The sequence below is a fragment of the Schistocerca piceifrons genome, chromosome 3 (genome assembly GCF_021461385.2).
Source record: "Schistocerca piceifrons isolate TAMUIC-IGC-003096 chromosome 3, iqSchPice1.1, whole genome shotgun sequence".
NCBI lineage: Eukaryota > Metazoa > Arthropoda > Insecta > Orthoptera > Acrididae > Schistocerca > Schistocerca piceifrons.
The window spans coordinates 41,283,610-41,307,979 of NC_060140.1; positions in this window are offsets into that span (position 1 = coordinate 41,283,610).

The window sequence follows — 24,370 nt, forward strand, 5'->3', positions numbered from 1 at the left end:
TGCTACACAAAGTGTGTTAGTTTTTGTCAAACTGTACTGAAAATATTGCATCTAGGAAGGACTGTAACTTCAGACAGTGATTGTATTTTCTACTGTGGTACTGTGTCATAGGAGAGTGAGGCAGGCTGATTGATGAGCAAATTTACTTGCATAGAAGCATTTGACATGCATAGTATTTTCTGGTGGTAATAAATATGGAGAAAAGCCATGCTAGTTTGAAACTATGTAGTGTATATCATTTGCACAATTTCTGTTAATCAGTTTACAGCTATTCTACAAGACTGATCATCAAGAGTCAGAGGGCTTAACAGATAATGCAGGTACACACTAGTCATACCTCTGGAACACTTGGGGGTATCTAAATCAGAGTCATCCACATATCGATTAGTAGTTGGGAAAACAATCAGTGATTTTAAAGAACTGTTAGGGATGCAGGTGTGGAAGGAGATATATGTAAGCACAACTCTGAAACATGCTCAGAAATTTATAACACACTATGTACACAAGAACATACTGTTGGGATAAGATGAATACAACTCTATACAATGTTGTAGAAAAAACTGGATATGCAAGACATTTCCCCATGCTTCATTCTCCTGGCCCACGCGCGCTCTCCAGCTCGATGTTCAAAACATTATCATTTAACCCTAATGAGGCACTTAAAGGAACAGATGCGTTATTTACCCCATTTCATAAAAACACTTTAATTATGAATCCGAGAATGTCCACTTTCAGGGGCGTTGTGAAACTTCATAAGCCACAGGCTCCTCTAAGGCCAATTATCAATGCCAGATTACATATTGGTTAAGGAATTGCATAGTTTACTCAGTATGGATTATTTATTCCATGATGATCATGCCACTAAGAACAGAGAGGAGTTAATTACACACTTCGACCATGTAACTGTAACCAGTGATATGAATCTAGCATGTATCGACATCATAAGGACATGCATGAATAGTCCATTAATGAGGTGATTCGTATTATTGAATCCAACGTACGGATGTTCTCCATCTAGATTCACAAAAAATTAATGAATACCTTCATTTTCTCAGAATTCTCCTGGACCATAACTACTTTGTCTTCAAAGACACCATATATGGTCAAATTGATGGGTTAGCCATATTTACATCAATCACATTGAACATCAGGTTTTTTCAACCCACCTATATCATCTTCAAAGAGTAGTATGCTACAAAAGATACGTCAATGACATCATACTTCTATATAACAGGACTGTAAAGAATTTTGTAATAGATACTCAAAGTTACACAATAGTTTTTACAAAAATTACATAAGAACAATGATATAGCAGTCCTCTCCTGTAGCAAATGCCAGAAGCAGTGAACCAAACATATGTGTCAACAGATGTAACAGTATGCAATGTCTGATTTCTGGTGTCTCAGTTCGTGTAAAATATTGTTGTATGGATTATGCAATATGGGTTGCAATCCATCAAGATAATTTTGGATTTTCTGGTAGTAAATAGGGAGGTACAAGCGGTTAATGGAGACTGGATATAAGTATAAAGTGTGGGTGCCTTTAAAGAAGCACTGTAACATCAAGGATTGGGTATCTGAAAAAGATGGTTAATTGGAAGCCATATGGAAATTTAATAGAAGAAAGAAGCAGCTTTGGATTGCATCTTATCTGATAAAATATTGAATTTAATTGATGAAAGGAGAAAATATAAAAATAAAAAATGCAGTAAATGAAGCAGGCAAAAAGGAATACAAGCATCTCAAAAATGAGATCGACAGAAAGTGCAAAACGGCTAAGCAGACATGGCTAGAGGACAAATGTAAGGATGTAGAAGCTGATCTCATTGGGGGTAAGATAGATACTGCCTACAAGAAAATTAAAGAGACCTTTGGAGAAAAGAGAACCACTTCTATGAATATCAAGAGCTCAGATGGAAACACAGTTCTAAGCAAAGAAGGGAAAGCAGAAAGGTGGAAGGAGCATATAGAGGGTCTATATGAGGGCGATGTACTTGAGAACAATATTATGGAAATGGAAGACGATGTAGATGAAAATGAAATGGGAGATATGATTCTGCATGAAGATTTTGACAGAGCATTGAAAGACCTGAGTTGAAACAAGGCCCCAGGAGTAGACAACATTCCCTTAGAACTATTGACAGCCTTGGGAGAACCAGTCCTGACAAAACTCTACCATCTGGTGAGCAAGATGTATGAGACAGGTGAAATACCCTCATACTTCAAGAAGAATAAAATAATTCCAATCCTAAAGAAAGCACGTGTTGACAGATGTGAAAATGACTGAACTCTCATTTTAATAAGTCACTGCTGCAAAATACTAATGCAAATTCTTTACAGACAAAAGGAAAAACTAGTAGAAGCCGACCTCGGAAAAGATCAGTTTGGATTCCGTAAAATATTGGAACACATGAGGCAATACTGACCCTACGACTTACCTTAGAAGCTAAATTAAGGAAAGGCAAACCTATGGTTCTAGCATTTGTAGACTCAGAGAAAGCTTTTGACAATGTTGACTGGAATATTCTCTTTCAAATTCTGAAGGTGGCAGGGGTAAAATACAGGGAGCGAAAGGCTATTTACAATTTGTACAGAAAACAGATGGCAGTTATAAGAGTCAAGGGGCACGAAAAGGAATCAGTGGTTGGGAAGGGAGAGAGACAGGTTTGTAGCCCCTCCCCAAAGCTATTCAATCTGCATATTGAGCAAGTAGTGAAGGAAACAAAAGAAAAATTCGGAGTAGGAATTCATATCCATGGAGAAGAAATAAAAACGTTGAGGTTCACAAATGACATTGTAATTCTGTCAGAGACAGCAAAGGACTTGGAAGAGCAGTTGAACAGAATGGATAGTGTCTTGAAGGGAGGATACAAGATGAACATCAACAAAAGCAAAACGAGGATAATGGAATGTAGTCTAATTAATTAGGGTGACGCTGAGGGAATTAGATTAAGAAATGAGAGTCTTAAAGTAGTAAAGGAGTTTTGTTATTTGGGGAGCAAAATAACTGATGATGGTCGAAGTAGAGAGGATACAAGATGTAGACTCGCAATGGCAAAGAAAGCATTTCTGGAGAAGAGAAATTTGTTAACATCGAGTATAGATTTAAGTGTCAGGAAGTTGTTTCTGAAAGTATTTATATGGAGTGTAGCCATGTATGGAAGTGAAACATGGATGATAAATAGTTTAGACAAGAATAGAATAGAAGCTTTCTAAATGTGGTGCTACAGAAGAATGCTGAAGATTAGATGGGTAGATTACATAACTAATGAGGAGGTATTGAATAGAATTGGGGAGAAGAAGAGTTTTTGGCACAACTTGACTAGAAGAGGGGATCAGTTGGTAGGACATGTTCTGAGGCATAAAGGGATTACCAATTTAGTACAGGAGGGCAGTTTGGAGGGTGAAAATCGTAGAGGGAGACCAAGAGATGAATATACCAAGCAGATTCAGAAGGATGTAGGTTGCAGTAGTTACTGGGAGATGAAGAAGCTTGCACAGGATAGAGTAGCATGGAGAGCTGCATCAAACCAGACTCAGGACTGAATACCACAACAACAACAACAACAACAACAACAACAACTGATAAATACCAATAGCATTGTGCAAGCTACAATTAAGGAACTTTTGCATCACCCCAGAAGTAATTTTTGGTACCAGTCAACTTGTACTTACCTTGCACTGCGTTGTGACACATGTGTCACACCACTTGTATTTGGTTAGATGAGTAATGAACCTAAGAAGTAAAATGAAAGGGTCACAGGCCACAGAATTTATAGTGCCATACATTTTCAATGTAATCACAGTGTCACACCACAACACTGTTCAGTATTAAGTGTTCAGTTTATTCACGATTGACTACTTACAACGGAATAGGTCTGAACATTAAATATACAATTAACAACAACTTTACAGTAAAGTTTTTACATATTAACTCCTTTTCTTTTAGGAATATTCTTATATACTAATGTCAATGATTATTTCAAAATATTCTGTTATCTTATAAAATGGGTGTTTGAGTAACCAGTCATAAACCTTACGTTTAAAACTCTTCAACAAACTTCCAGCATCTGCTCAGTCACTGACCAGCAATATTTTCAAACTCATTATTTTGTGAGAGTTTGCAGTCTTTGTGAGTCTGTGTCTTGGTATGTCGAAGTCCAGTTTGCCTCTGGTATTGTGGGGATGTATGTTCTCTCTCATCTTGAACTCATTTAAGTTGCTTTTGGCATAAGGCAGTGCTGTGTAGATGTATAGATTCACAGCAGTTAATATCATGTGCTTGATAAAGAGGATTTGGCAGTGTTCCTTGGGCTTAACTTTGCTCATTATTCTGATTACTTTTTTTTTTACTTTTCAGAATTTCACTGACAAAGCAAGAATGTCCCCATAACAATATGCCATAGGAAATGTGTGACTGAAAGAGGCCATAATATACGACCTTTAGATACTCATTAGTGACTACGTCTGTCAGTCTCCAGATGAGATAACACTCTCTTGCTATTCTCTTGCAGATTTGGCTACTGTGTTCCTCCCAGTTTAATTTTGATTCAATGTGGAACCCTAACAATTTTATTGATTTGCTTTCAACAGCTGTAGTTAAACCCAGAATTAGTTCTTTTGTTTTATCAGGATTACACAGGAGTTCATTAGTAGAAAACCAATCCATTCCTAGTTCTAGTTTTTCCTGTGTTGCCTGATGCAGTTCTGTTGTGTCATGGTGTGTATTGAGCAATGTTGTATCATCTGCATAACACACAATTTAATTTGCTCCTACATGGTAAGGTAAGTCATTAATTGCAATGATGAACAGAAAAGGACCTAGGACCAAGTCTTGAGGCACTCCAGTCTGGACTTCCTTCAGTGAGGAGCATCTATTTTTAATTGATACAAACTGTCTCCTGTTACTTAAGTATGATTTGATTACATCCAAAGATGGTTTTTGTATGCCATAAAATTCCAAATTTTGCAAGTAGGGTGTTAGATGGTATGCAATCGAAGGCTTTGCTAAGATCACAAAGTACAACTGATACCAGATCCTTATTTTCGAATGCAGTTAACATCTGGTTAACAACTTCAGTGACAGCAATAGCGGTATTTTTACCATGCTGATATGCAAACTGTCTGTTGGAGAGGAGAACGTGCTTATCAAAATAGTTATTTAGTTGACTGTACATTACATATTCAAAAACTTTAGAGAAAATTGGGACAATAGAAACTGGTCGATAGTTTTGGGGCAGATGCTTATCTCACTTTTTAAAGACTGGTATCACTTTAGAAGTTTTGAGCGCATCTGGGAAAACTCCAGATTCTAAACACACATTAAAAATGAAAGAAAGAGGTTGACAGATAAGGTGTATTATTTTTTTCATTACATAGTTAGAAAACCAATAACAGTCCATACCTTTGGAGTTGGTGAACCTTGCCACAGCTTTTAGAGTATCCTCTGGGGTGACAACATTCCAGTGGAAAGTATACATCCTATGGGGCACAGCACCAAGATGATCTAGTGCACAAGTGCCATTTTGCTTGATTTTGTTTTTCAGCTCGCTCACTGAGGTTAGGAAGTAATTATTTACTTCTTCTGGGACGAGAATTGCATCTTGTGTATGGGTTTGTGAATTATATTGGTTGATGATATCCCATGCTGCTTTACATTTGTTGGGAGCACTTTCAATGTAATGTTCACATGCTTGTTTTTTGGCCAAGGACAGTTTGACTTTGTAGATTTTTTTACATTTTAGATAAGCTCTATAAGAAGTATTATCCAGCTAAGATACTTGTTTACAAGAAATTTTATATATTCTGTACAGTCTGAGCATCTCCCCCCTAGTGAGAACTAGCTCATCTGTATACCATTTTACCTGTTTGTTTTTCTGTTTATGCTTAGGGCTACTTTTGATTAATGGTGAGCAGGAGTACCATAACTCTATGAGTATTTCCAGGAAGTTGTTAAACACCATTTCACCAGCACCCTTCTCAGGTTGTGTGTTGTATACAAAGTCCCAGTTAACATCAGATATTCTGGCAATAAATAAATTAATATATTCATCTTTCTGCCCACTTACCCATGTGGCATTAGACTTGATTCTGACTGATTTGTCTGATTTAGGCAACTGATCACAAGAGAATGTTAAAGTCAATAGTTCATGATCAGCTAGGGCAAGTCTGATGTCATACATATCTCTAGAAAAATTTACTATAATATTATCTAAGCACGCCTTATCCCGTGTTGGTGTGTAATTTGTACATTATGAATTTAGTGATCTTAAGATATTAAAAAACGTTCTAGCAACATGTTCATCACTGTTGGCCATTTCAATGTTTAAATTGCCACAGATAATTAGTTTTATGTTACATTTTAGTATTTTCCTCATAAGCAGCTCAAATCTTTCGAAAAATGTGTTTATATCTCCTCCTGGTGATCTATATAAGCTAACAATTATAGTATTCTCTACGTTTAGTCTTATACAGCTAAATTCTCCATCTAGTTCTGGACAGTAAGAGCTAACATCTATTTCAGTAAACATTATACCACCTTTAACAAATATTAGGACACCTCCATTCTTTCTTTCACTTCTACACATAATGTCTCCAACAGCATACTCTTGAGGAACAAAATATTGTACTTGATCTTCTGTCAGCCAATGTTCTGAGATACAAACAACATCAACGTTTTCAATACTGCAAAAATGTTCTAATTGTAATACTTCGTTCCTAATGCAGTGAATGTTCATTTGCATCACAGAAACAGATTTATCTTTATTGTTTATTGTCTGTGAACACTCTCTCATTCGAATGTCGCTTTTAGCACCTAGTTCAAGTACAGGAGGTTTATTACCCACCGATTCACAGACTTTTATACTAAAAAATGACATACATTCCAGGTATTACTCAAACCGCAACTTTCGTTGATTGTTTTATTCCATGTGAGTCTTTCTTTAATTATTTCATTGACACGTTCACAAACTTTTTCCCTTCATAGTTTAGGTGGTGCCCATGTCTGGTGTGAAGGTTACACTGCAGTTTACTTATATCGACCATGGCACAATTTGCGTATTCAGAGCACAGTTTCTTTATTTTAATATTCATTCTTTGAATTTCTTTATTAATGCACGAGCTATAGATTAGATCGTGCCTATGAAGCACTGTAGCAACAACTGTATTCTTTGATTTATTTTTTTCGAGAAAGTTCTGAAGCACTTTTACGCAGACATCTGCTTCATTTTTTGCAACATCATTTGATCCCGTTATGCATACAACAAAGTCATTTTCTTGTGTGAATTTTGTTTGAATGCAAGGGTCTAAAACGTGTTTAGTTCCTGCTCCAGGTTTAACAACACTGGTCACTGCTAAGTCTCGATTTATTTCTCAAAATATACTTGATAAATTTCTGCCATGGCTGTCTGTTAGAAAAAGCACACTGTTCCTTTTACCTGTTGTTTCCCGTTTATCAACATTTTTCCCAGAGTGATTATTCGTTTTCAGCGCATTGTCTTTTGAATGGTCTGGATCATTTACATTGTCTTTAACACCATCACTGGACTGCAGAACAATGTATTTGTTTTTATCTGTAAATGTAACTGCTGTTGCAAAGTTCGTTTTTATTTTTCCAGCTAAAGTCCTACCTTTGTGTCTCACTTCTGTCCACTCGGACGATTTGTGCCTTTTGTCAGGTGCCACTTCGCTTGATTTGTTCTTCGACCGTAGTCCCCAATTTTCATTCTTGAGTGTAGTGATTTCACTTCTTAAAGTGTTGACTAAGAATTGTAGACCTGAACCTTGTTCTCTTAAATTTGTTATTTCGACATTACAATTCTCGCAAACTCCCTTTTTTAGCACATAACTGTAACTTTTTCTCGTATTAGAGTTACACACTTCTACACTCGCAGCCATCTTGGTTCACTCTCTGTGATGTCTGATGCTCCAATCATTAGGAAGTCTTTCTGCTGGAAGAGCCCTACCTAAGCTAGATTCACCACTCTGGAGGGTACCTGTGTACATACAGACAGGTTAGTGTATGTAACGGACACAGGTCTCCACTCTGCAGCACCAGAAATAGAACCTGGAGCCTGAACTCCCATGCTGCAGTCACTACAGACCCTTCTGTTAGCAGAGCTACCAAAGCTCCAGGACACCTAGCAATACAGGGGTATACAGTACATTGTGCAGCCCAAATGGAAACAGCCTGTCAGTAGGAAGGCAAAGAGTTAATGACTACTGAGTTTTCCCAGTTACTTTGGCACAGTGCCTTAAATATAGGCCATGTCTTTTAGTTACAGACCCTATTTCATATGAAAACAAAGGTCTACTGCTGAAGGAGAGCTTTTATGCCTAACCGTTGCTTTCTGTAGCTGGGGCATCTTTTGAGGTTGTAAAAGTTCTGCAGTAATCTTACATGCATTGAGTGTTCTGGGCGTCCTTTAACTGTCTGAAACTCCTTGGGTCTTTCCTGCCAAGTAAAAGCAATACCATCATAACAATTACAGGAAATGCAGCTCCTTCTGGCAAGAGATAGCCAATTACCATATCAGACAAATAACGTTAACAGTTGACACTTCTTGCCGACATTCAATCATACCTCACATGCACTGGAGAGTAGCAAGTTTCCATCTGATGTGCACAACTACTCTGGAGTAGTTATCTATGGAGTTCAGGGGAAATCTTCATTGTTACGCAATTTCTGATTAAAATATGACATTGAGCAGTATTTGTATGTTTTCAGTGATGAGAATTTCATAATCATGGAAATGAGCTAATTCTCTTGGTGATCTATTCACTAACCTAATGTGGCACTGGACATATACACAACATGACATTGAACCACTTCTGCAGCTGCAAAGGTCTAGAACACCAACAAAATGCTTTAGTTCATACACCCCAAGAAATCAGCATTGATGTTCATTGCGTTGTTAAGAATATCTCACATGCAAGGATCTAGTGGCAGTCTTTTATATGCAAGTATTACATGAATAGTGTGTCTTTGGAGTTGGCACACCAAGAGCATTCATACACATCTAAAGCAATTGGTGTAACACTATGAAGTGTGTCGTATCTGTATGTGAACACTCAGAAGCTGTGTACAATGTAATATAAAACTATGTTCATATGTGATCTTGCTTTTGTGTCCAGCATTACTAGATCATTATGTTCAGAACCAGGTTCCAGCCAGAACTTAACGTCAGCCCAGTGGTCCAAATGGCCAGCATCTTCAGGTGATTAATCTGTCACACTAACTCATCCAAACAGAAATTAAACCAAATGGCAACTCCTTTGTACACTATCTAGGTCTACTACACTTGCACCGCTCTAAATGTCCACCAGTGCTAAGTATGACACTGCACCGGCAGTGAAAACTTGCAGAAATCGAATGCCAAACACTGTCAAAAACTTTTGATAACTGAAACAAAGACCATTGTCAATAAATACCAGATAAAACAGGGTTCCACACCTTACCTGAAGGATACCCCTGTATTTCTGTTTATAATGGACATAAGGGGTATCACTTAAGAAAGATTTGAAACCCTGTTTTGTTTGATATTAAAACTACTGTCTTTGTTTTGGTCATCAATGTTTAGCAAATTCAAATTCTCACAGATTTAGGTACCATTTCTTCATGGACTAGTTGTATTGCAAAGTGAACTGTTTGGTGTTTTACTTGTGTCAATTGAAGAGAGCAGTTTTTCTCAGTTTTCTTAGGAAAGTGAATAAGGAATTTGAAATAGAAATTTTAATCAGATTTTTTCATCTTTTTTGGCACTATGATTACAAATTTTAAGAATGTCCTATTTACTTAACAGCTTATCATGTTTTGTTTACTTTGAAATGATTTTTCTGTTCTCACCCACAAACTGTCTTTGACGTTAACTGAAAACCGCTATTCTACAAGCTGAGATCACTTTCCTTCTCAGTTACTCACACTCTATATTTCAAAAGTTTGAGCCATGCACATTATCATTAGTGTAAATGATTGTATGAATGTAACAAGCAATTGTACACAGCTTGAAACAAAATGGAGACAAAGTGAATTTAGGCGTTTTCAAAATGGGCATCTTCACAAGCCTGTGTCATTAATTTATAACATGGAGGTAATGTCACATGTGGTGGTGAATTTTGGGTTCAAGTTTAGTAAACCCAGAGAAATCACTTTCCAGTCAGATCACTATTCTCTGGAAGACAAGGAAAAAAGAAAAATGCCAGTGAGTGCAGAAGTTATAAGTCACAACACACATTCACTTTGCACAGTAATCACATCCCACCACGACTCATACAGCAATGAGAAATACTTCTTTCCAGAAGCTCTGAATTCAGCAAATCAGAAGTTGCAGGATTTACAGGTGGGCCAGCTCAAGTCAATACAAACTTTCCTGGTGATTTTCAGTCAGAATGACAAATTTGATGAGCTGTTCACTGATTTACAACAACCTCTATAACCTGTTAACAATGATGCTGTTGATGATTTACAGTTATTTTATACTGCAAATAGGAATTAATTTCTCTCCCTACAGTAGACAGATTGAGGTAAGTTACAAATTTTGCACACAAGCAGACAATTCATATCTAGGGAAGGAGAATCTGAAGGTCTGTTGAACACACAATTACACATGAACGTTTGAAAGCTGAATATAGAGCAATACTGAAAATAAGAAAATACTAGAATCTATGAGTTTGTCTAATGTCCTTACACCTCTCACTGAAAGTTTGTCATCTGACCACCCTATGTCAGTGTGCTGATTAGGTAAGATAGCACTGGGCTCCAAATGTCAAATACATCCAACTGTGGGATGCAGTGTAGGGGAAGGTGGGGGAATTACGCTCATGTGGGTAATCCCACGCAGGCTGATTTATGCAGTTTGAATGGCGCAAGCTGTTCCCAGTTGGTACTACACCCAGCCAGCAGGAGTAACAACTACTATGCAGCTTATGCCAGCCATTTTCCAGTGGCGTTGTTGGAGCAGTGAAGTATTGTTTATTTTCGGCGTGTCTCATGTAATTTTGGTCAGCTGTATTTTGCAAGGTAAGTGCTACTATAAGTTGCTTTAATGTAATTCTTGCATATAAACTACTAACCCTACATTAAACCTTTAATTTAATCATAGATTTGTCCCACTATTTGAATTAGGTGCCGAGTTATGCTTAGGTTAGTCATCGAACTTACGGTGGGGTAATGCCACGCAGCTGTTGAAGTGCGTGGTATTCCCCCTTGCAGGTTATATTTTCAATACTAATGAGGTTTTTTTTTTAATTTCAGATGGGTAGATATTATAAAAGAAAAACCCAGAGAGCAAAACGGATGCAAGAGGAACTTTGTAAGGCTCTTGATGCCATCAAATCTGGAAGAAAAATAAGGGAAGTATCAAGAGCTTTCGGGATTCATGAAGCTACCTGCGAATGAGAATGAAGGTTAAAAATACCGAGGGTCCAAAACTTGGAAGAAACCCAACATTTTCAACAGAACAGGAAATTGAGATTAGGGATCATGTTATTACAATGGCCAAGCTGTTCTATGGCATTACATGCATCCAGCTGCAAAAGATTGCATTTGAGTATGCACAAGCTAACAACATTGCAAACAATTTTGATAAGTCATCTAGGTTAGCTGGAAAGGATTGGCTAGATCTATTTTTAAAAAGAAACCCAAGTATTAGCATGAGAAAACCTGAAGCAACTAGAATTAACAGAATACAGGCATTTAATGAAGAAGAGGTTAATGCATATTTTAAAAATTAAGAATGTGTGTTTGAAAAATATAAATTTAAAGATGGGCGAGTGTTCAACATCTATGAAACAGGCATAAATGCTGTACAAGAGCCCGACAGAATTTTGGCTCCTAAAGGTGTTAAACAAATAGGTGGGGCCACGTCTTGGGAAAGGGGGAAAAACGTGACTGTGATATGTTGTCTCAGTGCTGCTGGTACCAACATCCCCCCTATGTTAATCTTCCCCAGGAAAAGGAGCTCAAATCTCTTAAGTATTGATGGACCAGTTGGAGCAATATATGGTTGTTCCGTCTATGGCTGGTCCAATGAGTCATTATTTTTCGAATGGATCTAACATTTTCAGAACAATGTAAAATCAACTATTGATGACCCCGTGCTGCTGATTTTAGATAATCACAGCAGCCACATTTCACTTGACATTTTTGAATTTTGTAAAAAACATTCTATTGTCATGGTAATCATACCTCCACACACTTCTCACAAGCTTCAACCACTAGATGTTACATTCTTTCCCTCTTTGAAATCAGCCTTCAGTTGTGAATGTGACATGTATACAAAGCCACAGGTGTATCAAAAAATTACACCATATGAGTTAGCAGAACTTTTTCATAATTCATATATTAAGGTTGCTACCATGGACAAAGGGCAGTCAGGGTTTAAGGCACGTGGGATTTGCACTTTCAATCCAAACAAATTTCAGCATGACGACTTACAACAATGTGAGATCTTCAGAGATGTTGTCCTTGAAGATGAAGAGGTTCCGAATGCAAGTAATGGAAATGAAGTGTTTGCATCTTCAAACGAGCTACATATCTCTAAAAGGAGTCAAGAACAGATTCCTGGATCTTCAGCAGAAAATGTTCCACTTCTAGTAGGCCTAGAAGAGGTCACAACAACATCAACTAAAAGTGCATGTGTCAAGCACGTTAGTGTATTTGACATATCTCCTGTTCCAAAACAAAAACAAGTTCTTCCTAAGATGAAACAAGCCAAGGGAAAGCCTAAGGAAAAGTGAGTGATCCTTACAGCAACTCCAGAGAAAAATAAACTGCTAAAGGAGTTATCAATAAAAAAACAAAAAAAAGCCATGAAAAAGATAGCTGAAGGAAACAAGAAAAGAAATCTTAAGGATAAAGCTGATAAGTGGAGAAATCTGCAACTTAAAAAAGTCTCAAAGAAGAAACAGGCCTTATATAAGAAGAAACACCACCAAGAAAATGAAAGTAGCAGCGAGGATGACCTAAATCTGGACTTGCAGAACATTTGTGATGACGATGAAATGGATGATATTGATCCATTGGCGATTTCAGATGTCTGTTTGGTTTGTGGAGAATTTGTGAAAGATGGAGAACTATGGTACCGACGTATTTCTTGTAGCAGATGGAGTCATGAAGAATGTAGTGGTTGGAACACTCCAAAAGGTTACAAGTGTGATCTTTGCTGTATGAGGAAATGAACTCTTTTTCACATCAATAAAAATGTAAAAAACAAAAATTATAAGAGATATTTGTAGAATTACATTATTTCAATCTTAAATAGGAATTATTGTACATTTTTCTGGTTTGTTTGTTTTATGTGTTATTACCCAGTGCTTTGCATGTCATTACCCTCAGGGGTTGGGAATACCACAAATTTCCACTTTTTTTTATTTTAATGTTCAAAATTAAGGTACTGTTTATAACTATTTACAGACGATTGGAATATGTGGAGAAATGTCCATTGTATGGTATGTACTTATTTTCGTAGGTTTTAATGACGTAATGAATGGTTCACATCAATTTTTCCTTAGGTGCGTATATTTCCCCCACTCTCCCCTACTGTATCACATTGCTCTTTAGTTGCATGTATACCATTATTGAGACACAGTGCAGTTGCAACTGTGTAGAAGTGCAGAATCCAAAATGAGAGGATTATTTTAATACCAGTAGTGGCAGACTTGCATTCAGAATAAATATTACTATGCTACCAGAGACCTAAAAAACTCACTGTCCCTGGAACTGGTCAGCTTTTAGTTTTGTTATTCCACATAATGATTGACCAACTTTGAAAATTTAAAATGCCCTCATAATCTGAAACTGCACATTAGAAAACGTATTATGTTATAGGTTTAAAACAGAAAGAAAAAGTTTAGGTAAGGTTTGCTGTCATACTTGAGGTCATATATTTAACACACTAATTCACTGTGAAGTAATCAAACTCATTTTAAAGTAATTGGACTATTAAAGCTGCTTCACACATGGGAGTTTGATTGTTTAATGGATCTGTAGTTTACTGGTACATTTGTACCTTGTCATCCATTTTCCAAAAGGAAATTAGATATGTATGGAAATTCCACTGCATTAACCTGTTTGTATTCAAGACATCTACATGATAACCATGCAAGCATGTTATAAATTTCCAACAAACTGTTGTCATGATATGTCCATAAAGTTGTTTGATCATGACAACAATATTTGTCAATATAATAGAAATAGTAACATTAAGTAAGCATTAATCAAGTCAAAATTTGACCATTCATTGGTATTTATTTTTTAATTATTGTACAACAAGTTTCAGAGCTACATCTCCATTTTCCCTGACTGTTTGAATGTAACGGGCATTACATTTGTTTCAATTTTTCACCTTACATCTAATGACACAATTGTGTAGTTAACTTCCTTCAATTTAACATCAGGTGGGATAATGGCAGAGGCAAAAGAGATGGAGAATTATGTCTACTAACATTACATACATCAGACAACAGAACTCCCTGTCTTCTGCATTGTTGAAATAGTTCCACATTTACACTTACATGCTGAAACTATTTGAAATGTTTATGACTATACTACATACTAATAATGCATATTTAACCAATATTACAGTGAAGTGATGTAGATAATAATCGATTTACAATTATTTCCATTCACATAATTGAAGAAATAAAATATGACATTAAAAGATTATTTGAAGAACTATACACTAACCATTTTAGTTTATGTACTAACACACTGAGCATAAATTTTACATGCAAATTTAAATACAGAGTGCTGTTTGCCATTTGCTGCTTCCATTGCTATATGAGTGACAGAGAAGGCCGGGGGTGGGGGGGGGGGGGGGGATTTGGAGAGGGGGAAGAGTGTGTCTCACTGACATAAGAGCTGCTGACCATTAAACTGTCTATGTGTGAAACCACTTCCTGTTGAGGTGCTGGGCTGCTGCTTGCATCTTGACTATATTTCTTTTCAGCTGAAAACTCATCAGAATACCATGATCTGCCACATCTCATATGGCCAAATGTGTCAGAAAATATACTGCTTGTAGTTTGGGACTAACTGCCATTTACAACCTCAGCATCTATAATGCTGATGGCCGTGAGGGAAGGTGAGACATGTACAGTACCGGTGAAGCATGTTGCTGGGCAGGTAGTCCTCCTGAAGTGCCAATTCTACTATTGTTATAGAAGGCTGTTACCCTACACACAGTTGATGTCCTTTTCCCCAAGTGAAGGACTGTAGGTCTACATCTGGCTGGAACTCTTCATATGATGGTAGTAATGGAGAATGATCGCAAGCAACAAATGGTCACTGTCTTCACAGTAGTAGTCACGAACAGTAGAAACAGTGCACTCTGTGAGCTCCAGGACAGAGACCTTCAGACATCGTACTACTTGAGAGGCTGTGCACTGAAGAGAGACTGCCTCGGGAAGAAGTAACTTCCAGCAGTGTTCCATCACAGCATAGTGTCATCATTTTCACTATGGTCTCCTCCTCAGATCTGGCAGTCACATTTATGTTCTTCATTAGTCATCTCCTTCTGCTGCCCACTGTCATTGGTATTTTAGAACAGGAGCCTGCTCTGTCTCATCTGTATTTATTCAGTAAGGATCGAGGTCACCTCAGTGATATACACCAGTCCAGTATTGTCCATGTAGTAGTGGCAGCAATCTGATTACATGTTTCCAAAACACCTCATTATGCCTTTCAGTGGAATCACATCTAAACCCAGCAACCCTTCTACAAAGGGTGCTTCCTTATTCAGTACGCTCATTTTTCCATCCCACTTACTTCATGCAGAGAAACATCTCCAACTGTGGTCACATTTAGTTACAAAACCACAGTTTAATCAGGGTGATATCATAGGAGCACTGCTCTCTACACACCCACAATAACCCATTCTGACCTCACCTCCTCTTACTTCGCATTCATATTTGAGGATAATTATTTTCAGGGGTGTGAGGACTTCTACATGTATATGTTACAAGCCTTAAACTCATAACCTGCAGCTTGGAGGACCAGGCTTTGTATTATGTGATTGCTCTATAAGGTATGCTGGCTTCACCACACCTGAGCATGCCCTTCTCCCCCATCCAATGATTGATTGGAGAAATAAAATGAAAGACACCATCTGGACTCACAACCTAATACCATTGGTGTCAAAAAATCAAGAGGTGGCCAAGTGAGGCTGACAGGAAAGGCGATAGTAGTCTGATAAATAAGTGGAAGCAATGTCAGAATTACATAACAGCTTATTACCTGTCAGTCATGTGGTGGCATTTTCAAAGACTGACAGAGTGCCTGATGAAAAAGGAGTACTGTTGTGTTAAGCACAAAGTATTTCCATGGACTGTGAAATTTTGTACGTGATGGTTGTAGTCTAACTGCAATTTTATATCGGTGCACAGAAAAGGAATCAATTTGTTACTTACACAGTAACTGCACTGTTACTGAATAAATATAAGTTTTAGAACAAAACCTTTACAGAAACTTCTTACAGGTTATCTTTTATTATCCATGGGAAGATGTGTGCATCAACACAACAAAACCTACACACAGGCTACAACATAGCTTCATCCCATCATAATATAAAAAGTAAGTTATTTCTAACAAGTAAATTGTGGGACAATAATTTTTGTATCTACCATTTTACAAAGAATGCCCAATACAGATACATTTTTACAACAGTCTTCATTACAGTGCTTGAAAAAGTAACACTAACTTTAGAATTTCACTAATATTTATGTAAAATATTTGTTTCCTTTCAAGGAGGGCAAATTCCAATGACTTTAATAGTATAAATGTCAGTGACAACAAACCTATGCATTAAAAATATCAAAGAGTTACTCTTTCAATCACAGTGAGTACTCCAAGCATACCACAAATTCCGTTTTCACAAAGTACTTTGTACTAATGTTCACATGAATTTCCCAGTGTTATTGAAAAGTAAATAAATATGAACAATTACCTAATTTTATGCAAACTGTTCAGCACACTGTCAGTCTGCAACAGTATTAACATACAAAAATTCATCCAAAGAAATTTATGTGTCAAATGAAGATTTTACCTGCAAACAGTGACTTCCTCAGTCAGGAGAGGGTGGTATGTCAGGAAAAGTTAAGAAAGGAGGAGGAAGTCAATCCAAGCCCACAATCTGAGTCACCCACTGAGGAGATGGTGAGCATATACAATGATCAGATGGTAGACAAAGATATTTTTGTGTGTAAGTCTTCACACAAAGCCATTCAGGTCCATTGAGAGTCTGCCTAAAATTGTTAGGTGACTATTGTATTTGAGAAATGCATGACACTGCTGCTCCCTGAAACTTCTAACAGCTGGTTTCTGTCATTGACCATCCTCACAGTTCCATATAAAAAACAAAACTGAATATAAAGCAATGTGTATAATATTTGAAGGGTTCTTTTAATATTTGCAGAAAAATATTTTGTCAGTTGTCATCCATTTCTCCACATATGAAGAAAAACTCTCACAATCAACTAAAAGAAACAGTGCACAAACTGCAGTTTAAGTAAATGGCATACAAATCAAGTGTCATCAGGAGCTCCATCATTAAGCCTACTTGAGTTCAATTTAATGAAATCATCAAGCAATATAGTAACACAATTATATCCTATATTTATGAAGTGTATAACACTAAGATGAGATTGCAATACATTAGTCATTAAATATTCATATTAAATAATGTATCATCCAGAAGTTTATGGAAAATCACATTGAATAGCAAGACAACAAACCAAAATAACCTGAGAGCTTCATAATGTAATCACACAACAATTGTATTACTACTTTACTTAAGGGGCAGGGAGATCAATACCAGTAGACCACTGGTACTCTAGGTATCTGTATGTTATTTTTTCCATATGCACAATAACTAAATGGAAAGAGAAATATTGACAATTTAAGAACAATACTGAAAACAAAACATTTAGCCAATATACACAATATAATACCCACCAACTGGTGAGGAAGTACTCGTAGAGAGTGAAGGACTCTGAAACTTTTGAGAGCACAAGAGGAATAGTACATTTTTCTGTACATATACATAATGTTCAGATTAAACTGAACCCATCATTACAATTATTAACACAAATCTACGCTCAGACAACAATGTTGTGTATTTAAGTAAAACTCACAAAAGCAGGAATGTGATCTATTTTTGTTGGTCCTTGTTAACTTCAAAGGCATATAATGGGGTTAGAAGACAAGCAATATGGTGGCCAAAGTGTGTGCTAAAACATAGTTTAAATTTCTAATGTAATTCTCATGGGACAAAATTTATGACAACTGAAGTGCATGTTTGAAGTATATTGAAAAATGGCTCTGAGCACCATGGAACTTAACTTCTGAGGCCATCAGTCCCTAGAACTTAGAAGTACTAAACCTAAATAACCTAAGGACACCACACACATCCATCCCTGAGGCAGGATTCAAACCTGCGATCGCAGTGGTCACGTGGTTCCAGACTGTAGTGCCTACAACTGCTCGGTCACCACAGCTGGCCAGAGTATATTGAAAGAAGGCAAAATATAAACCACAGAAGAAACCTCCATCACGAGAAGCAGTAATAGCAAATCAACTTTAAACAGTGAACCTATGATTTCTTAAGTCATCAAACACTCAGTTTTTAAATTATTTGTAAAGCAATAAGATATTTGCAGCTGTTTAAATGTGTTAAATATCTGACTGGCAGGTAAAAAAGAAAAAAAATTAGATAACATTTGAACTTATGTTTGATGTCACCAAGTATTCTCAGTATGAAACACTGCACGAATACTGTTTGGGCATAGAATAAATGCTGACCTAGAGCATTTACTGTCTCTGATTTAGGCTAATGATGTAAGTGCAGTTGTGAACAGTGCAGAGCAGTGGTTTCCAACCCATGGTAAGTGGACTGCTTTGTGGCAATGGGCACCAGGTACTTGAAGTCAAACATTTAACACAATAACTCATCTTTAAAGTAATCAGACTATTGAAGATGTTTTATGCAAGGGTGTTTGATTCTTTAAGGGATCAGAAGTTTACTGGTACATTTGTAATATGTGGATGATAATGTACATGAATAAATTAGAGATTTACGGAAACTCCACTTCAGTAACTTGCTTGTATTTAAAATATTGATGTGATAACCATGCAATCAGGTTATTACTTTACAACAAACTGTTATGAATGAACAACTTTATGGACATTACATAACAAAAATTTTTGTGAACATGCAGTAAGACAAACACATTTAGTGAGACTTGAGCTAGTCAGTATTCTGTCATTCATAAATTTATCACTTATTTATTATTACAACTCCATTTTTACCAACTGTATGGATCTGAAGGGCATTAAATCTGCTTCAGTTTCTCACCCAACATGTAAAAATTCAGTTGTTACATTTAAGGGGGTGAATTATACCTCATGTTGAATAGTGGCATAATGCAAGAGGGATAGCACAATAATGTCTGCTAACATTACTTGCATTTGACCAAACAACTTTCGGTTTCTACAGTGGTGAAAGATTACTACATTTTCACTTACATTTAGAAATGATGTTATGACAATAGTGCACAACTAATGGTGCATATTTGACCTGTTTTAAAATGATGTGATGGAAGTTACAATGGATAAACTGTTATTTTTATTCACATAATATGTGAAAGTAGGTAAGAAATTAAAAAAATTACTTGGATTAGTGGCCTTTAACAATATTATTTCAAGTACTTACATCTTCAGCATGGAATTTTACAAGCTAATTTAGACACAGAGTAATTCCCCCCCCCCCCCCTCTCACTACATCTCTCTCTCTCTCTCCCTCTCCCTCTCTCCCTCTCTCCATCTCTCCCTCTGGCTATGAGAGTAGAGTGTTAAAACTAACATTACTTGCTGACTGTCTCATATAAAATTGGGAAACAACTTCCACATTTGAGGGGCTAGGCCACTGCTGGCATCCTGCACTGTATTTCTTGTAACTTGTCTGCTTTCTGTAAGGCTATAGTAGTAGGCCATTTATACTTAATAATGTGCCATGAGTAACTACTCTGTTGAAGAGTGCCAGAGAATGCATGTGTGTTGATAGGCACCAAAACTTTTATTCATTACCCTGGCTATTATAATGCTGAAGTGCATGTTAACGAATCTGAGACACATACAGTACTGGATCATGTATGCTACGTGGCAGATAGAGCTTCTTATCTGTCACGTTTCTATCACACTGTTATGGAAGGATGTTACCCTATAGGCAGCTGACATCTTTTCCCCAAGTCAAGGTGAGCAGGTCTACATCTGGCTGAAACTTTTAATATTCCTGCTTGCAGAAATGTAGAACAATCTTCAGTGACAAACAGTTGTCATTCTCCAAGTAGTAGACACCAATATAAAAATGAGAAATCCTGCCGACATCAGTAAAGTCTGGGATGACAGACCTTTGAATATGGTACCAATTGACATGCTGCCTTGGTAAGAAGTACATCAATATCTCATACTTTCAGCAGTGTTCCTCCACAGAATAGTGTACTCATATTCTCTTTTGGCCTCTTCTTCACATCCGCCAGCCCACAAGTTACACTCTACATTAGTCATCTCCAGCCTGTTGCACACTGTTACTGGTGTTTTAGAACAGGAGCCTGCTCTGTCTCATCTGTATTTATTCACTAGCCATCAAGGTCACTTCAGTGCTGTGCATCACTCCATCATTCACCATGTAGTACGGCAGCAAAATTTCTAATTGTGGTTTTCAGTGGAAACACACATAAACCAAGCAACAGTTAATATTTGACATGGTTTACACTGTACCACTGAGGGTGCATACCTATGCAGTAGGCTCCATTTTCCATTCCACTTACTTCATGCAGAGAAATCTCTCCAACTGTGGTCACATTTAGTTCCAAAACCAGAGCTAAGTGAGAGTGATATCATATGAAAACTGGTCTCTACACGTACATAATGACCTGTTCCAACCTCACCACCTCTTACTTGGAATTCATATCTGAGGATTATTATTTTCAGACTTATGAGGACAATTTATTACATGGACATGTTAACAGCATTATATAAACCATGGCAAAGAAGACTGAGCTTTGTGCTGTGTGTTTGCTCCACAAGATATGCCCTCCTCCCCCTTCCAAGGAATGATTAGAGAAAGAAAATGAAAGACACCCTCTGGCCTCACAATGTAATGCCATCATGGTCAAAAAAACAAGAGTTGGCCAAGGGAGGCTGACAGGAAAGTTGATAGTACAGTAGTCTGCCAAATAAGTGTTAGCAATGTCAGACTTAGTTAACAGCTGAACAGCTGTCAGTCATGTGGTGGCAATTTCTAAGACTGTCAACAACCATATGACAAAAAGAAACATTGTATGAGGCACTAGATATTCTAATAGATAGCAAAATTTCATGAATGAGTAACAGCATTATTACTCATTAAACGTAAATTTACAACATACACTCACTGCTCACATGTTATCTTATATTCCGCAATGGAATTTATGTGCTTTTACACAATCACAGTTACATGCAAATATTTCATAGCTATAAATAGAAACTTTATTACATAAAGGCCTGTTATATTTGCAGTAATAATAATGAATGAAACTTGATTTGGTCAGAATACAAAAAATAAGTTTTTGTAACAACCCAACTGTAGGCTAAAAATTTCATTATCTACGATTTACCAAATTATTTTGAATACAGAGGAGTATTTCTAAAACTCACTGCATTAGAATGCTGGAGAAGGGCATCACTAACATAACAAACTTTTCTTTGTTTTCAAAGAAAGCAACTTTCAATGACTTTAAAACAGAAAGGGTAATGATGATAACATAATGTAATATGAACATTTAAAAGTTTCTCTGAGACACAGGAAAAATAATCTATTGTGGAATCGATATGATTACTCAAACACACAACAGATTCAGTTTTTATGAAGTACTTTGGAAAATTTATGTGAAAATTAGTGCAAGTTATTGAAAAGTAAATAAACATGAAATAGTTATCGAATTTTACACAAACTGATAAGTACACAGACAAACTGTAACAGCGTATATACTAACATAAAAATTCATATAAAGAATTCATATATCAAATGAAAAAGTTAATTGCAAAAACTACAGCTTTTGTAGCAGTCACTTCCTCAGGAGAGGGTGGCACATTTGGAGACATTAAAAAAGGAAGAGGGAGTGTATACCTGTCCTTTTTTCCCCCTAAGGTAAGTCTTTGCACTCCCGGGATTGGAATGACTCCTTACCCTCTCCCTTAAAACCCACATCCTTTCATCTTTCCCTCTCCTTCCCTCTTTCCTGATGAAACAACCATTTGTTGCGAAAGCTTGAATTTCGTGTGTATGTTTGTGTGTCTATCGACCTACCAGCACATTTGTTCGGTAAGTCACATCATCTTTGTTTTTAGATATATTTTTCCCACCACACACACACACACACACACACACACACACACACACACACACACACACACACACACACACACAGATATATATATATATATATATATATATATATAAATATAATGGAATGACTCCTTACCCTCTCCCTTAAAACCCACTTCCTTTCGTCTTCCCCTCTCCTTCCCTCTTTCCTGATGAGGCAACAGTTTGTTGCGAAAGCTTGAATTTTGTGTGTATGTTTGTGTGTCTATCGACCTACCAGCACTTTTGTTCGGTAAGTCACATCATCTTTGTTTTTAGATATATTTTTCCCACACACACACACACACACACACACACACACACACACACACACACACACACACACACAGATATATATATATATATATATATATATATATATATATATATATATATATATATATATATATAATGGAATGACTCCTTACCCTCTCCCTTAAAACCCACTTCCTTTCGTCTTCCCCTCTCCTTCCCTCTTTCCTGATGAGGCAACAGTTTGTTGCGAAAGCTTGAATTTTGTGTGTATGTTTGTGTTTGTTTGTGTGTCTATCGACCTGCCATATATATATATATATATATATATATATATATATATATATATATATATATATATATATATATATGGTATGTTTGTGTTTAGTTTGTGCCAGTGCTTCGTTTGGTAAGTCACATCATCTTTGTTTCTAGATATATATTTTTCCCACGTGGAATGTTTCCCTCTATTTTATATATTTAGCAGCAGCAGTTACGTAACGACGGAGGGGAGGTATACGAGGCACTGGAGGGGAAGTTGGTGGTGGGGATCGCGCTATATATAAAGATGATGACTTACCAAACGAAAGCGCTGGCAGGTCGATAGACACACAAACAAACACAAACATACACACAATATTCAAACTTTTGCAACCAACGGTTGCTTCATCAGCATAGAGGGAAGGGAGGGAAAGACAAAATGATGCTGGTTTTAAGGGAGAGGTTAAGAAGTCATTCCAATCCTGGGAGCAGAAAGACTTATTTAGGGGGAAAAAAGGACAGGTATACACTCTCACACACGCACACACACACACACACACACATATGCATCCACACATATACAGACACAAGCAGACATATTAAATGGCAAAGAGTTTGGGCAGAGATGTCAGTCAAGGTGGAAGTGCAGAGGCAAAGATGTTGTTGGATGACAGGTGAGGTATGAGTGGCGGCCACTTGAAATTAATGGAGTTTGAGGAGAGGTGGATAATGGGAAGAGAGGATATATTGAAGGGCAAGTTTCCATCTCCGGAGTCGGATAGGTTGGTGTTTGTGGGAAGTATCCAGATAACCCAGATGGTGTAACACTGCCAAGATGTGCTGGCCATGCACCAAGACATGTTTAGCCACAGAGTGATCCTCATTACCAACAAACACTGTCTGCCAGAGTCCATTCATGCGAATGGACAGTTTGTTGCTGGTCATTCCCACATAGAAAGCGTCACAGTGTAGGCAGGTCAGTTGGTAAATCACGTGGGTGCTTTCACACATGGCTCTGCCTTTGATCGTGTACACCTTCCGAGTTACAGGACTGGAGTAGGCGGTGGTGCGAGGGTGCATGGGGCAGGTTTTACACCGGGGGTGGTTACAAGGGTAGGAGCCAGAGGGTAGGAAAGGTGGTTTGGGGATTTCATAGGGTTGAACTATGAGGATGCGATGGTTAGGTGGATGGCAGAAAGACACTCTTGGTGGAGTGGGGAGGATTTCATGAAGGATGGATCTCATTTCAGGGCAGGATTTGAGGAAGTTGTATCCCTGCTGGAAAGCCACATTCAGAGTCTGATACAGTCCCGGAAAGTATCCTGTCACAAGTGGGGCCCTTTTGGGGTTCATCCGTGAGATGTTGTGGGTTTGAGGGGATGAGGAAGTGGCTCTGGTTATTTGCTTCTGTACCAGGTGGAGAGGGTAGTTGCGGGATGCGAAAGCTGTTTTCAGATTGTT